Here is a 14,287-nt window from a genome sequence, read left to right as displayed (position 1 = left end):
TGTAAGAGTTAGGGTATCCTTTGATATCATGCTTTCCTGGAATTTTTTTTTGTGTGAGTGAGAGACGGAGTTTCACTCTTTTTACCCAGGCTGGAGTGCAATGGCATGATCTCAACTCACTGCAACCTCTGCCTCCCAGGTTCAAGTGATTCTCCTGCCTCAACCTCCTGAGTAGCTGGGATTACATGCATGTGCCACCACGGCTGGCTAATTTTTTATTTTTAATAGAGAGGTGGTCCCCCCGCCTCGGCCTCCCAAAGTGTTGGGATTACAGGCGTGAGCCACCGTGCCCAACCTGGAGTTTTTTGAAGATTTATTTATTTTTTTTTGAAACAGGGTCTCACACTGTCACCTATGCTGGAGTGCAGTGGTGTGATCACAGCTCACCGCGGCCTCGAACTTTCGGATTCTGAACTCAATCCTCCTGCTTCAACCTCCCGAGTAGCTGGGACTATAGGCGTGTGTCACCACACCTGCCTTATTTTTGTATTTTTCGTAGAGATGGGGTCGTGCCATTGTTGGCCAGGCTAGTCTCCAACTCCTGGGCTCAAGTGATCTGGCTGCCTTGGGCCTCCCAAAGTGCAAGGATTACAGGTGTGAGCCACTGCGCCTGGCCTTAAGTTAATTTTTAATGAAATGGTGCTTAAAGTTTTTTGTGGCATCTTAAGAGTTATTTGATAGGTTATTGGACACTACCATAATAAAATTAGACATTGATTTGTAATAGTTGTTATTACATTCTTTCTGATAAATTATAAACAATTTATCTTATGGGTGTTTACATGTGTGTTGCTAAAAAAAAAAAAATTAAATCTGGGTTCAGTGGCCCATGCCTGTCATCTCACCACTTTAGGAGGAGTGCTTGAGCTCAGGAGGTTGAGGGTGCAGCGGGCCATGATTATGCCACTGCACTCCAGCCTGAACAACAGAGTGAGACCCTGTCTCAAAAAAATTAATATTACTGACAGCTGGAACTTTTAGTTTGGCTAACAAAAAGGTGGTCTGGCTTGTACCTGTTTTTAGTTGGGAGCAATGATAGTATGTTTGGTGAGTAGACTGTTTTGGTATTCAGACACAGGGATGGTGCCCTGGGCATATAAATTCCAGTGTGTTGGCTAGGCGCAGTGGCTCATACCTATAATCCTAGCACTTCAGGAGGCTGAGGCGGGCTGATTGCTTGAGCTCAGGAGTTTGAGACCAGCCTGGGCAACATGAAACCCTGTTTCTACTAAAATACAAAAAATTAGCTGGGCGTGGTGGTGGGCACCTGTAGTCCCAGCTGCTCAGGAGACTGAGGCAGGAGAATTGCTTAAACCTGGGAGGCAGAGGTTGCAGTGAACTGAGATCGTGCCGTTGTACTTCAGCCTGGGCAACAGAGTGTGACTCTGTCTCAAAAAAAAAGATTCCAGTTTGTTATTTTCTAATTGCCGAAGTGTAATTCAAGTGCATTGTAGAAACTTTTGAAAACACAGTAGTCTGTTGAGGCTATTGTTGCATTAGTGGTTCTCAGTTGGATATCACATTTGAGAAGAATTAAGTTTTTGGGGGCCCAGGTACTATGGTTATTGTAATTTCTTCTGTGTACCTCACCAGATGCTTGGGGAAGGTGTCTGGTTGTTTATAGGCTGGTGCTCGTGGGGGTATCTGCCCATGCCCAGTAGAACCCAAATCCTCAAGGGCCCAGGGAAGCCCCACATGGCAGCCATATGCTTATGAGGGAAGAAGGATCCTTTTTGCCTCTCCCTGCTTTGTAGGTATCTAGGACGTTAGGTAGGCAGTGTGAATAGTTGCTGCTGATCTTCTGACCTGTTCCTGCAGAGAAGTCAGGGAGGACTAGGTAGCCCTTGTGGAGGGAGAGGTTTGGCTGGACTTTGCCATTCTCTGGAAGACTTTGTCATTCTCTGGAAGACAGGCATGGTTGGCGGGTCTGTTAGTGGTAGCACTTGGAGGATCCATATTTAGGATATCAATTAATTGGGAATGGAATCTTTGTCTTTGGTTCAATCTCCTGGTTTCTAACTTTTAAACCATTTTTAGGGAAGCATTATGTGTGAAGCATTATGTGTGTAACATGTGAAGCATTATGTTATTCTACTCCCTGCATACAAAATCATGTTGCTAATGTGGTGAATTATGCATTTTCTTTTTAATATTAGGCACATTTTTTTCATATATCAAGTTTTTATCATGTACACTTTTCAAGGTTTTTTGGATTATAAAATCTTAGTTGATATAATATAAATAGAAAACTAGATACGGAGTACATGCCTGGTTCACGTTACCTCAGAAGCAGTTGGGCTGCCACTTAGCCTAGCAAAAAGTAAATTTAGTTGTTTTGTCCAAAGGGTGCCAGTATAACTTTGGTGATCTGGATTTTGCTTTTCTTTCTTTCTTTTTTTTTTTTTGTTTTTTTTTGAGGCGGAGTCTTACATTGTCACCCAGGCTGGAATGCAGTGGCTTGATTTCAGCTCACTGCAGTCTCTGCCTCCCGAGTTCAGGCGATTCTCCTGCCTCAGCCTCCCAAGTAGCTGGGATTGCAGGCACACGCCACCATACCTGGCTAATTTTTTTGTGTCTTTAGTAGAGACGGGATTTCACCATGTCGGCAAGACTGGTCTCAAACTCCTGACCTCGTGATCCACCCGCCTTGGCCTCCCAAAGTGCTGGGATTAGAGGCCTGAGCCACCGTGCCCGGCCTGGATTTTGCTTTTCAATTTGATGATTATATTGTATAGACAGTTTCTGGAAAGTTGATTAATTTAAAAATTCAAAATTTGGTTGGGCATTTCCATCGCAGCATTTGTATGTAGAAGGTTGATTGGTTAGAGTCATATCAATAAGAGATCACCCAAGTATAATATAGTTGGATATAATGTTTTCATGGTCTTACTGCTGGATGTTTACTACCCTTTTGCTATTCTTTGAATCTAAACCTGTAAATAAATTAGTGATTCTCCTTGGCAGCAAAGCTTGGAACTACATAACTTTTAATTTTATCGCGAAAGAAACTGGGTAACAAATGCTCACTTTAGCTGGTTGCAGTGGCTGACTCCTGTAGTCCCAGCTACTGGGATGGCTGAAGCAGGAGGATTGCTTGAGTCCAAGGCTGTAGTGTACAATGATTGCGCCTCTGAATAGCCACTGCATTCTCCCACCTGAGCACTATAGTGACACCCTGTCTCTAAAAATAAAAAAATAAAAACAGTCACTTTTATATGGCCTTTTGTTCTTACAGCTGTGAATTGTACTTCATCAGATCATTAATTCAAACTAGAGGCCGGGCGTGGTGGCTGACGCCTGTAATTGCAGCTCTTTGGGAGGCCAAGGCAGATGGATCACCTGAGGTCAGGAGTTTGAGACCAGCCTGGCCAACATGGTGACGCCCCATCTCTACTAAAAATACAAAAATTAGTTGGGTGTGGTGGCAGGTGCCCGTAATCAAAGCTATTCAGGAGGCTGAGGCAGGAGAATTGCTTGAACCTAGGAGGTAGAGGTTGCAGGGAGCCGAGATCGCATCACTGTGCTTCAACCTGGTGATAGACTGAGACTCTGTCTCAAAAAAAAATTCAAACTAGGAGAGCCTACAAGTACATAATCCTGTGAGGGGAATCTCGGACAGTTTGAGGTGGCTTTTTTTTTTTTTTTTGAGATGGAGTTTCGCTCTTGTTGCTCAGGCTGGAGTGCAATGGCATAATCTCGGCTCACCACAACCTCCGCCTCCTGGGTTCAAGCAATTCTCCTGCCTCAGCCTACCGAGTAGCTGGGATTACAGGCATGCACCACCATGCCCTGCTAATTTTGTATTTTTAATACAAACGGAGTTTCTCCATGTTGGTCAGGCTGGTCTGAAACTCCCAACCTCAGGTGATCCACCCACCTCGGCCTCCCAAAGTGCTGTGATTACAGGCTGAGCCACCGCACCCGGTCGACTTTTTTTTTTTTTGAGACAAAGTTTCGCTTTTGGTGCACAGGCTGGAGTGCAATGGTATAATCTCGGCTCACCGCAACCTCTGCCCGGGTTCAAGCGATTCTCCTGCCTCAGCCTCTCCGGTAGCTGGGATTACAGGCATGTGCCACCATGCCCAGCTAATTTTGTATTTTTAGTAGAGACTGGTTTCTCCATGTTGGTCAGGGTGGTCTTGAACTCCTGGCCTCAGGTAATCCACCGGCCTCGGCCTTTTAAAGTGCTGGGATTGTAGGTGTGAGCCACCCCACCCAGCCTTTTTTTTTTTTTTTTTTTTGATGAGACAGTCTTTTGCCCACACTGGAGTGCAGTGGTACCATCATGGTTCACTGAAGCCTTGACCTCCTGGGTGCAAAGCAGTCCTCCTGCCTCATCCCCCTGAGTAGCTGGAACTATAGTCACATGCCACCATGCCCTGCTAATTTTTCTATATTTTTGTAGAGACAGGATTTTGCAATGTTGCCCAGGCTGATCTTGAACTCCTGAGTTCAAGTGATCCTCTTGCCTTGGCCTTCCAAAGTGTTGGGATTACAGGTGTGAACCATTGTGCCTGGCCATGGATTTTTATTACAAACTATATTCAAATAGATGAAAACAGGAGGGAAAAGAATTTTCAGTACGTGTAGTAGTTTTGACAGGAGTTTTAGCCCTTTATCCTGGTGACTGATACTAATGTTGCTCTTAAGTGTACTTAAGCACACTAAAACATTGAACACAACATGTGTTTTTTTTTTTTTTTTTTTTTTTTTTTTGAGACGGAGTCTTGCTCTGTCGCCCGAGCTGGAGTGCAGTGGCCAGATCTCAGCTCACTGCAAGCTCCGCCTCCCGGGTTTACGCCATTCTCCTGCCTCAGCCTCCGGAGTAGCTGGGACTACAGGCGCCCGCCACCTCGCCCGGCTAGTTTTTTGTATTTTTAGTAGAGATGGGGTTTCACCGTGTTAGCCAGGATGGTCTCGATCTCCTGACCTCGTGATCCGCCCGTCTCGGCCTCCCAAAGTGCTGGGATTACAGGCTTGAGCCACCGCGCCCGGCCACAACATGTGTTTAATAACACAATTATCAAGGGAACTGAGGATAAAAGCACTCATCTTTGTATCGCAATATGACATTATTAGCATCTATTAACTTTACAAACCTGACTCATTTAATTGTCGGCAGCCACCATCGTGATAATGAATAAAGAGAAAACAAATCATGTATTTTGTCACTCTATTCATTTTTATCTATAAAGATTTAAAATACCTTTCTTTTGAGTTAGGTTGGTTTTATGGTTGGAAGAAGGAAAGGAGGTAGACCTTTGAATGTCTTGATTGCTGCTCATTTCTCTAGGCAGTGAAGAAAGGTAGCTAAAGTGCTGTCTCTGATTATCAAATGCCATATATGTGAATATACCTGTGTTGTCTGTCGTGCCGTTGTGAACACTCACTTGCTTTCATCTTTTTTATCCACGAGCTCTTGCATTAGAGTAGTTAGTAACCAGTTCTTTCTCTTGGAGTAATTAATGTGACTTTTCCCTTGTTTAAGATTTAGCTAAGAGTTTTATATGTAACATATAAACCATGATATATCAGAAAGACTGTATTTGTGGTTCATAAAGACTGTAATTTCATTTCATTTTCATAAACTGTATGTTTTCAAGTCTATATGTTTGGGTTTTTTTTGTTTGTTTTTTTGATATGGAGCCTTGCACTTGTAGCCCAGGCTGGAGTGCAGTGGCACAATCTCCGCTCACTGCAACCTCCGCCTCCCCAGTTCAAGCAATTCTCCTGCCTCAGCCTCCCCAGTAGCTGGGATTACAGGCACCTGCCAACACGCCTGGCTAACTTTTTTTTTTTTTTTGTATTTTTCAGTAGAGATGGGGTTTCACCATGTTGGCCAGGCTCCAGATTGGTCTCGAACTCCTGACATCAGGTGACCCACCCGCCTCGGCCTCCCAAAGTGCTGGGATTACAGGCGCCAGCCACCTCGCCTGGCCTGAACTGGATTATTTTAATGGACATATGTATCTTTTTATTTGCTTAATGAGAATTTGGAATTCTATTTTTAATAGAATCAGAAATTAGTTTGTGACTTGTGTGCTTTTAAATTAGGCATATTACTCACTTGAATGAATTGGATAAAACATGATGGTTTTAGTCTGCCATTTCTGGCAGTTTTATTTCTTAAATGTCATTCTTAAAGTGTTTTGTCAGCTCTGATGAAGTTCTGATGGCATCTTATTATTTAAATTTAAATTTTAATAGGTATTAGAGTCATAGATTTTAGCATGTTTTTATACTTGGAGAAAACCTGGACTGCAAATACTGGTATTAAAAAGCAATGGTGGCTTTCTGAATATAAGGGCTCTTAGTGTGGAAATTAATAATCATATTCTCTCTAGGCATTTGTGGCCTTAAGTAGTAGCTTAAGAAGTATTAATGCTTTGACTGTAATGCTTCAGATTAGGAAAGTAAACTCTGGTAACTTTGTTATTATTGATAGAAAAAAATAGAGGTGAAGGTTGAGAGGATACTACTTTTCTTTTTTTTTTTTTTTTTTTTTTTTTTTTTTTTTTTTTTGAGACGGAGTCTCGCTCTGTGGCCCAGGCTGGAGTGCAGTGGCCGGATCTCAGCTCACTGCAAGCTCCGCCTTCCGGGTTCCCGCCATTCTCCTGCCTCAGCCTCCGGAGTAGCTGGGACTACAGGCGCCCGCCACCTCGCCCGGCTAGTTTTTTGTATTGTTAGTAGAGACGGGGTGAGGATACTACTTTTCAACTGTGATTAACACCAGTTTTACTAGTAGTCATATTTGTTGTGTGAAAAATAGAATTAAAACAATAGCCTAGTAATGTCTGTTAATCCTGCTTATGAATATAAGATTCGTAAAGAAAAATAAAAATGACCTAGTAGGTTTTAATCGGTGTTCTGGTACCTCTCTACAACAAAAGATGGCGCTGCATCTTTTCTTAAGGTGTCAGAATTGTATTTACCCTGTTAATTTATTTTTTTTTTTTATTTTATTTTTTTTTTTTGAGACGGAGTCTCGCTCTGTTGCCCGGGCCGGAGTGCAGTGGCCGGATCTCAGTTCACTGCAAGCTCCGCCTCCCAGGTTCACGCCATTCTCCTGGCTCAGCCTCCCGAGTAGCTGGGACTACAGGCGCCCACCACTATGCGCGGCTAATTTTTTTTTGTATTTTTTAGTAGAGACGGGGTTTCACCGTGTTCGCCAGGATGGTCTTGAATCTCCTGACCTCGTGATCCACCCGTCTCGGCCTCCCAAAGTGCTGGGATTACAGGCTTGAGCCACCGCGCCCGGCGTTACCTTGTTAAAGAATAACATAAGTCCTGTAAAAGTGCCTGATTTATGGAAGCTTTTGTCAGGATAAAATGGCAGCATGCTGTTTCCTTTCAAAGTTTTGTGTATTTAATTACCTGAATTATATTTTCTTTCTTTTTTCTTTCCCGGTTTTTTTTTTTTTTTTTTTTTTTTTGACGGAGTAACTTGCTCTGTTGCCCAGGCTGGAGTGCAATGGCGCACTGTTGGCTGACTATAACCTTCACCCCTTGGATTCAAGCGATTCTCCTGCCTCAGCCTCCTGAGTAGCTGGGATTCAGGCACGCACTACCACACCCAGCAAATTTTTGTATTTTTAGTAGATACAGGGTTTCACCATGTTGGTCTCGAACTCCTGACCTCGTGGTCTGCCCACCTCGACCTCCCTATATATGCATTTATATATGTTTATGCTTCTATGTATAGCTCTATATATATGTTTATTTTTACCTTTCACCTCTATTCTGTGGTGCATGTATATATATATACACACACACACACACATATATATTTTTTGTAGAAATGGGGTGTTGTCCTGTCCTTGAACTCCTGGCCTCAAGTGATCTGGCTGCCTTGGCCTCCCAAAGTGCTGGAATTACAGGGTGAGCCACCACGCCGGTTTTTTTAAATTTTTGTTTTATGTGTTTTTTTTTTTTTTGAGATGGAGTCTCGCTGTGTCGCCCAGGCTGGAGTGCAGTGGCGTGATCTTGGCTCACTGCAAGCTCCGCCTCCCGGGTTCATGCCATTCTCCTGCCTCAGCTTCCCGAGTGGCTGGGACCACAGGCGCCCGTCACCACACCTGGCTAATTTTTTGTATTTTTAGTAGAGATGGGGTTTCACTGTGTTAGCCAGGATGGTCTCAATCTCCTGACCTCATTATCTGCCGCCCGCCTCGGCCTCCCAAAGTGCTGGGATTACAGGTGTGAGCCACCGTGCCCAGCTGGTGTATGTATTTTTATTTCAGCTCTTTTTTCTTTTTTTTTTTTGAGACAAACTCTTACTGTTTCCCAGGCTGGAGTGCAGTGGCATGATCTTGGCTCATTGCAGCCTCCGCCTCCCGGGTTCAAGCGATTCTCCTGCCTCAGCCTCCTGAGTAGCTGGGATTACATGTGCCCACCACCATGCCCAACTAATTTTTGCAGTTTTAGTAGAGATGGGGTTTCACCATATTGGCTAGGGTGGTCTTGAACCCCTGACCTTGGGTGATCCACCTGCCTTGGCCTCCCAAAGTGCTGGGATTATAGTTGTGAGCCACCACTCCTGGCCTCAGCTAATGTTTTTGTTGTTCTTTTTTGTTTTTAAAGCAAGGTCTGTCTGTGTTGCCTAGGCTGGAGTGCAGTGGTGCTTTCTCGGCTTACTGCAACTTCCACCTCCCAGGCTCAAGCGGTCCTCCTGCCTCAGCCTCCTGAGTAGCTAGGACTACAGTCGTGTGCTACATTTTAATGCCCAGCTAATTTTTGTAATTTTAGTAGAGATGGAATTTCGCCATGTTGCCCAGGGTGGTCTCAAACTCCTGAGCTCAAGTGATCTGCCCACCTTGGCCTCACAAAGTGCTGGGATTACACGCATGAGTGATTGTGCTCGGCCTGTCATTGCTCAATAATGTACTTTTCGTTCTAATACATTTCACGTTTATCAAAACTTGCAGCGTTTTTGCTTTGAGATGTTAATGGCCCACTTTTTGTGGATTAAAAAACTGGACCACACAGGTCAGTTGAAGGTTGAAGGTGCTGAGATCAGAGTCAGTCCTTATCACAATGGATCTGGGGCTGACTATGGTTTCGTAAGCTTTTGTCCCTTATAGCTTTGCCTGTGTAGTAGATACTCAGCAAACCCCTGTTAAATGGATTAGAATGAATTATATACTACTGGGTTCTCACCAAGTCCTCAGGTCATTTTTAGACTAAACTTTGGCACCTGCAATTGAAGCGATATGGAAATCTTGCAGGAAAGTGTGGAATCTTCTTCCAGTGGTGGGGACTTCAGTTCTTTTCTGCGCAGATGTCATTTGCCTTTTTATGTAGTGTTCATTTTCCCACATGTAACATGCATTTGTTTTCTGAAATCGTCCTAAATGCTAATACCTTATAGGTTATTCAATGCCATTTTCAGATGGTTAAGATTGTTTGATTCCTGGTGTTTAAGATACAAAGAAATTAAGGTTGTGCATTGGGGAAAGAAACAGCTGAAACTTGCTTTACTTCATTTGTAAAATAGAATACCTTACACCCATCCAAATTGTGGAGCTTTTTACTACTGTGTTTTATACGTTGCAAAGTGTGTCAGGTTCCTCCTTACAAATTTAGAAGTTCTAAAAGGGACTTTCCTTAATATTTGATACTGTCACTTCTTAGTTTGCTCAGGACTTCATTAAAGACCTTTATTTTGTGTTTACCTTTCATCTGTATTCTGTGACAGAAGAGGACTTAAGAACTACTTCAGCAGCTCACACCTTCCGTAAAAATAATGTGGCCTTTTCTTAGTTATTCAGAATAATAGGAAAAATACTTAAACTAGACTTTTAAAAATCTCGTTTTACAGATGCAAAACCTGAAGTTTAGTGTTATATTTAAATGTGTATACACGTAAGTATAGCTTTTGTTTTTCTTTGTGTGTGGGCATGTGCTTGGTGAAAGAGGAACAGAATTTTACTCTTCAAGTTTTTGGTAAATAACAGAGGTTCCAGCACAGGTGATGTCTAGAGCCCCCTAGGGATCCCCAAGATACTTTCAAGGGGACTGTGAAGTCAGAACTTGTTTCATAGTAATATTCATTCATTATGTGCCTTTTTTGCCCGGCCAATAGTCTTCTGATATAGACATTTCTGACAGGATTTTTGATGTATGGTGAAATGATGTCAACATTTGGAAGATCTGTGGAAGTCAGTGAAAACTATTTTCCAAATGGCCAGTGCATGACAGAAAAATTATGCCTGGTTAAAAGATCCATTAAAAATGCAAAGTAGGCCGGGTCTGGTGCCTCATGCCTGTAATCCCAGCACTTTGGGAGGCCAAGGCGGACGGATCACGAGGTCAGGAGATTGAGACCATCCTGGCTAACACAGTGAAACCCCGTCTCTACTAAAAATATAAAAAATTAGCCGGGCGTGTTGGTGGGCGCCTGTAGTCCCAGCTACTCGGGAGACTGAGGCAGGGGAATGGTGTGAACCCAGGAGGCAGAGCTTGCAGTGAGCCAAGATCATGCCACTGCACTCCAGCATGGGCAGAGACTCCGTCTCCAAAAAAAAATGCAAAGTGGGCTGGGTGCAGTGGCTCACACTTGTAATCCCAGCACTTTGGGAGGCCGAGGCAGGCAGATCACTTGGTCAAGAGTTCACAGTGAAACCCCGTCTCTACTAAAAGTACAAAAATTAGCTGGGTGTGGTGTTTGGCGCCTGTAATCCCTGTTACTGTGGAGGCTGAGGCAGTGGAATCGCTTAAACCTGGGAGGCGGAGGTTGCAGTGAGCTGAGATTGTGCCACTGCACTCCAGCCTGGGTGACAGAGCTAGACTCCGTCTCAAAAAAAAAGTAAAGTAGAACAGTGGATTTTAATATAAGAATATGAAAAGTTCATTGGTACAAATTAAGATTCCACGTTGCAGTTAGCCTTTAGGAGACAACCGCTTGTCTGTCAATTTTGGCATAGTATCAACAAAAAATGTCCAGAATTACCTGAAAAGTCTATTAAAGGACTCTTTTCTAATTACATTCAAAACGTACCAGATTCAATACAGAAGCACATATGAAAATCCAGCTTTCTTTTCTTAAGCTGCACATTAAAGAGAGTTACAAAATCATTAAAAGCCGTTATTATATTATTCTTTGTTTTGGAAATTAATTTTTTCATAAAAATGATGTATACATGCATAAGATTTACTTTTAAAGGAATTAATATTTTGTGTCTCTAAAATGGTAAGTAACACACATAGAAAAGCTCTTTGAGGTCTTCAGTTGTTTTTTTTTTCTTTCGCCAAGACAGAGTCTACTCTGTTGCCCAGGCTAGAGTGCCATGGCGTGATCTCTGCTCACTGCAACCTTCGCTTCCCGGGTTCAGGCAATTCTCCTGCCTCAGCCTCCCCAGTAGCTGGGATTACAGGCATACACCACCAACGCCTGGCTAATTTTTTTTTTTTTTTTTTTGAGACAGGTTTTGCTCTTGTTGCCCAGGCTGGAGTGCAGTGGCACAATCTCAGCTCACTGCAACCTCTGCCTCCTGGGTTCAGGCGATTCTCCTGCCTCAGCCTCCCAAGTAGCTGGGACTACTGGCATGCACCACCACCCCCAGCTAATTTTTTGTATTTAGTAGAGATTGGGTTTCACCATGTTGGTCAGGCTGGTCTTGAACTCCTGACCTCAGGTGATCCACCTGCCTCAGCCTCCCAAAGTGCTGGGATTACAGGTGTGAGCCACCGTGCCCTGCGTTTTTTTTTTTTTATTAAATTTAATTTTTTTTTGAGACAGAGTCTCACGGTCTCACCCAGGCTGGAGTGCAGTGGGGCAATCTCAGCTCACTGCAACCCCTGCCTCCTGGCTTTATGCAATTTTCCTGCCTCAGCCTCCTGAGTAGCTGGGACTACAGGCGTGTGCCACCATGCCTGGCTAATTTTTTGTATTTTTAGTAGAGATGGGGTTTTACTGTGTTAGCCTAGATGGTCTCGATCTCCTGACCTCGTGATCCGCCCACCTTGGCCTCCCAAAGTGCTGGGATTACAGGTGTGAGTCACTGTGCCCAGCTGTTAATTTTTTAATTTTTAGTAGAGATGGGGGTTTCACCATGTTGGCCAAGCTGGTCTCGAACTCCTGACCTCGTGGTCCACCCACCTTGGCCTCCCAACGTACTGGGATTATAGGCGTAAGCCACCACATCCAGCTGAGGTCTTTAATTTTTAAGAGTGTAGGCCAGGTGCGGTGGCTTACGCCTGTAATGCTAACATTTTGGGAGGCCAAGGTGGGCAGGTCACCTGAGGTCATCGGGACTTTGAAACAGCTTGAGCAACATGGAGAACCTTGTCTCTACTGAAAATGCAAAATTAGCTGGTCATGGTGGTGCATGTCTGTAATCCCAGCTACTCCGGAGGATGAGGCAAGAGAATTACTTGAACCCTGGAGGCAGGGGAGGCAGAGGCTGCCGTGAGCCGAGATCACGCCATTACACTGCAGCGTGGTCAACAAGAGTGAAACCTCATCTCGGAAAAAAAAAAAAAAATACGAGGAGTGTAAAGTGTGCTGAGACCACAGTGTTTGAGAGCTACTATTCTAGCAAATATATGTCAGAAGATAAGTCATATTATGATAAAGTCTAGGATGTGCTTTAATTGTAACCTAGCACAGTTTCTGGTATATCAGTTTTTTTTTTTTTTTTGAGACGGAGTCACTGTTGCCCAGCCTGTAGTACAGCGGTGCAATCTCGGCTCGCTGTAACCTCCACCTCCTGGGTTCAAGTGATTCTTCTGCCTCAGCCTCTCAAGTAGCTGGGATTACAAGGGGCCTGCCACCACACCTGGCTAATTTTGTTGTTTTAGTAGAGACAGAGTTTCCCCATGTTGGCCAGGCTGGTCTCAAACGCCTGACCTCAAGTGATCTGCCCACCTTGGCCTCCCAAAGTGCTGGGATTACAGGTGTCAGCCACTGTGCCTGGCAATGTGTTAATATGAAATCTGAACCAGACTGGATTGAATTATTAAGTAAACCATGTCAATACACATGTAGCCAAGAAGGAAAATTGGCGGTGTGTGAAGATGGTATTTTTATGTTAGTAAACAGTGTCTGGTTTATCTTGTATTTTATAGATCCTAAGACCTTTTTTTCCACATCTTAACATCTTTGAAATTGAGATGTCTTAAAATGGTGATAAGTCATAGTCTAATGGGCAGCTTTTTTCTTTCTTGGTGTGTCATAAAATAATGGTGTGTCATAGATGTGATGAAATGTGCTAGTGTCTCTTTTTGTGTGGAGAGGAGAAGGAAACATACTGGATAGCACTTTAATTCTTGAGCTGCAGGATATGGTGCATTAAATATTACTCTTTTTTTTTTTTTTTTTTGAGATGGAGTTTTGCTCTTGTTGCCCAGGCTGGAGTGCAATGGTGCAATCTTGGCTCACCGCAACGTCTGCCTCCTGGGTTCAAATGATTCTCCTGCCTCGGCCCCCCCAAGTAGCTGGGATTACTGGCATGTGCCACCACACCAGCTAATTTTTGTATTTTTAATAGAGACGGAGTTTCTCCATGTTGGTCAGGCTGGTCTCAAACTCCCGACCTTGGGTGATCCGCCTGCCCTTGGCCTCCCAAAGTGCTGGGATTATAGGCGTGAGCCACCGTGCCCGGCCTCTGAATGTTACTCTTATCAGGCACTTAATTGACTCTGGGCTCATTGTTGCAGTATTCTATTCATAAAGCAATTATCTTTATTTCAAGCCAGAAAACTAGATTACAATGCTAGAATTCAAGTCTTTAAAATAAAATATAAAACTCATATTTGTGTATCTTTTTTAATATGCAGAGCCTTTTTTCTGTGTAACCATATTGTTGATTTTTCTCATCTATATATATATATATATATTTTTGTTCATTTTTAATTGACATATTTATGGCATACAGTGATACTTCTATAGATGTATACAATGTGTAGTGATCAAATTAGGCATATCTGTCACCTTATGTATCACATTGCTTTGTGTTGGGAACATCCAAAATCCACTCTTCTAGTTATTTGAAAAGACAAAATAGTTTTTATTTACTTATTTATTTTTGAGACGGAGTTTCACTTTGTCCCCCAGGCTGGAGTGCATTGGTGCGATCTCGGCTCACTGCAACCTCTGCCTCCTGAGTTCAAGCAATTCTCCTGCCTCACGCTCCTGAGTAGCTGGGATTACAGGCATGTACCACCATGCCCGGCTACTTTTTGTATTTTTAGTAGAGACGGGGTTTCACCATGTTGGCCAGGCTGGTCTTGAACTCCTGACCTCAAATGATCCACCCGCCTTGGCCTCCCAAAGTGCTGGGATTACAGG

At 43.5% G+C, this 14,287-nt stretch overlaps 1 protein-coding gene across 3 annotated transcripts in view; it reads left to right on the top strand.

Moving 5' to 3' along the window:
- The window catches only part of UBE2H (ubiquitin conjugating enzyme E2 H), a 120,008-nt gene that overhangs the window by 10,289 nt on the left and 95,432 nt on the right, over positions 1 to 14,287 (top strand). The window lies entirely within an intron of this gene.

The sequence above is a fragment of the Piliocolobus tephrosceles genome, chromosome 8 (genome assembly GCF_002776525.5).
Source record: "Piliocolobus tephrosceles isolate RC106 chromosome 8, ASM277652v3, whole genome shotgun sequence".
In the NCBI taxonomy this organism is placed as follows: Eukaryota; Metazoa; Chordata; class Mammalia; order Primates; family Cercopithecidae; genus Piliocolobus; species Piliocolobus tephrosceles.
This window is presented reverse-complemented; position numbering and strand designations above follow the sequence as displayed.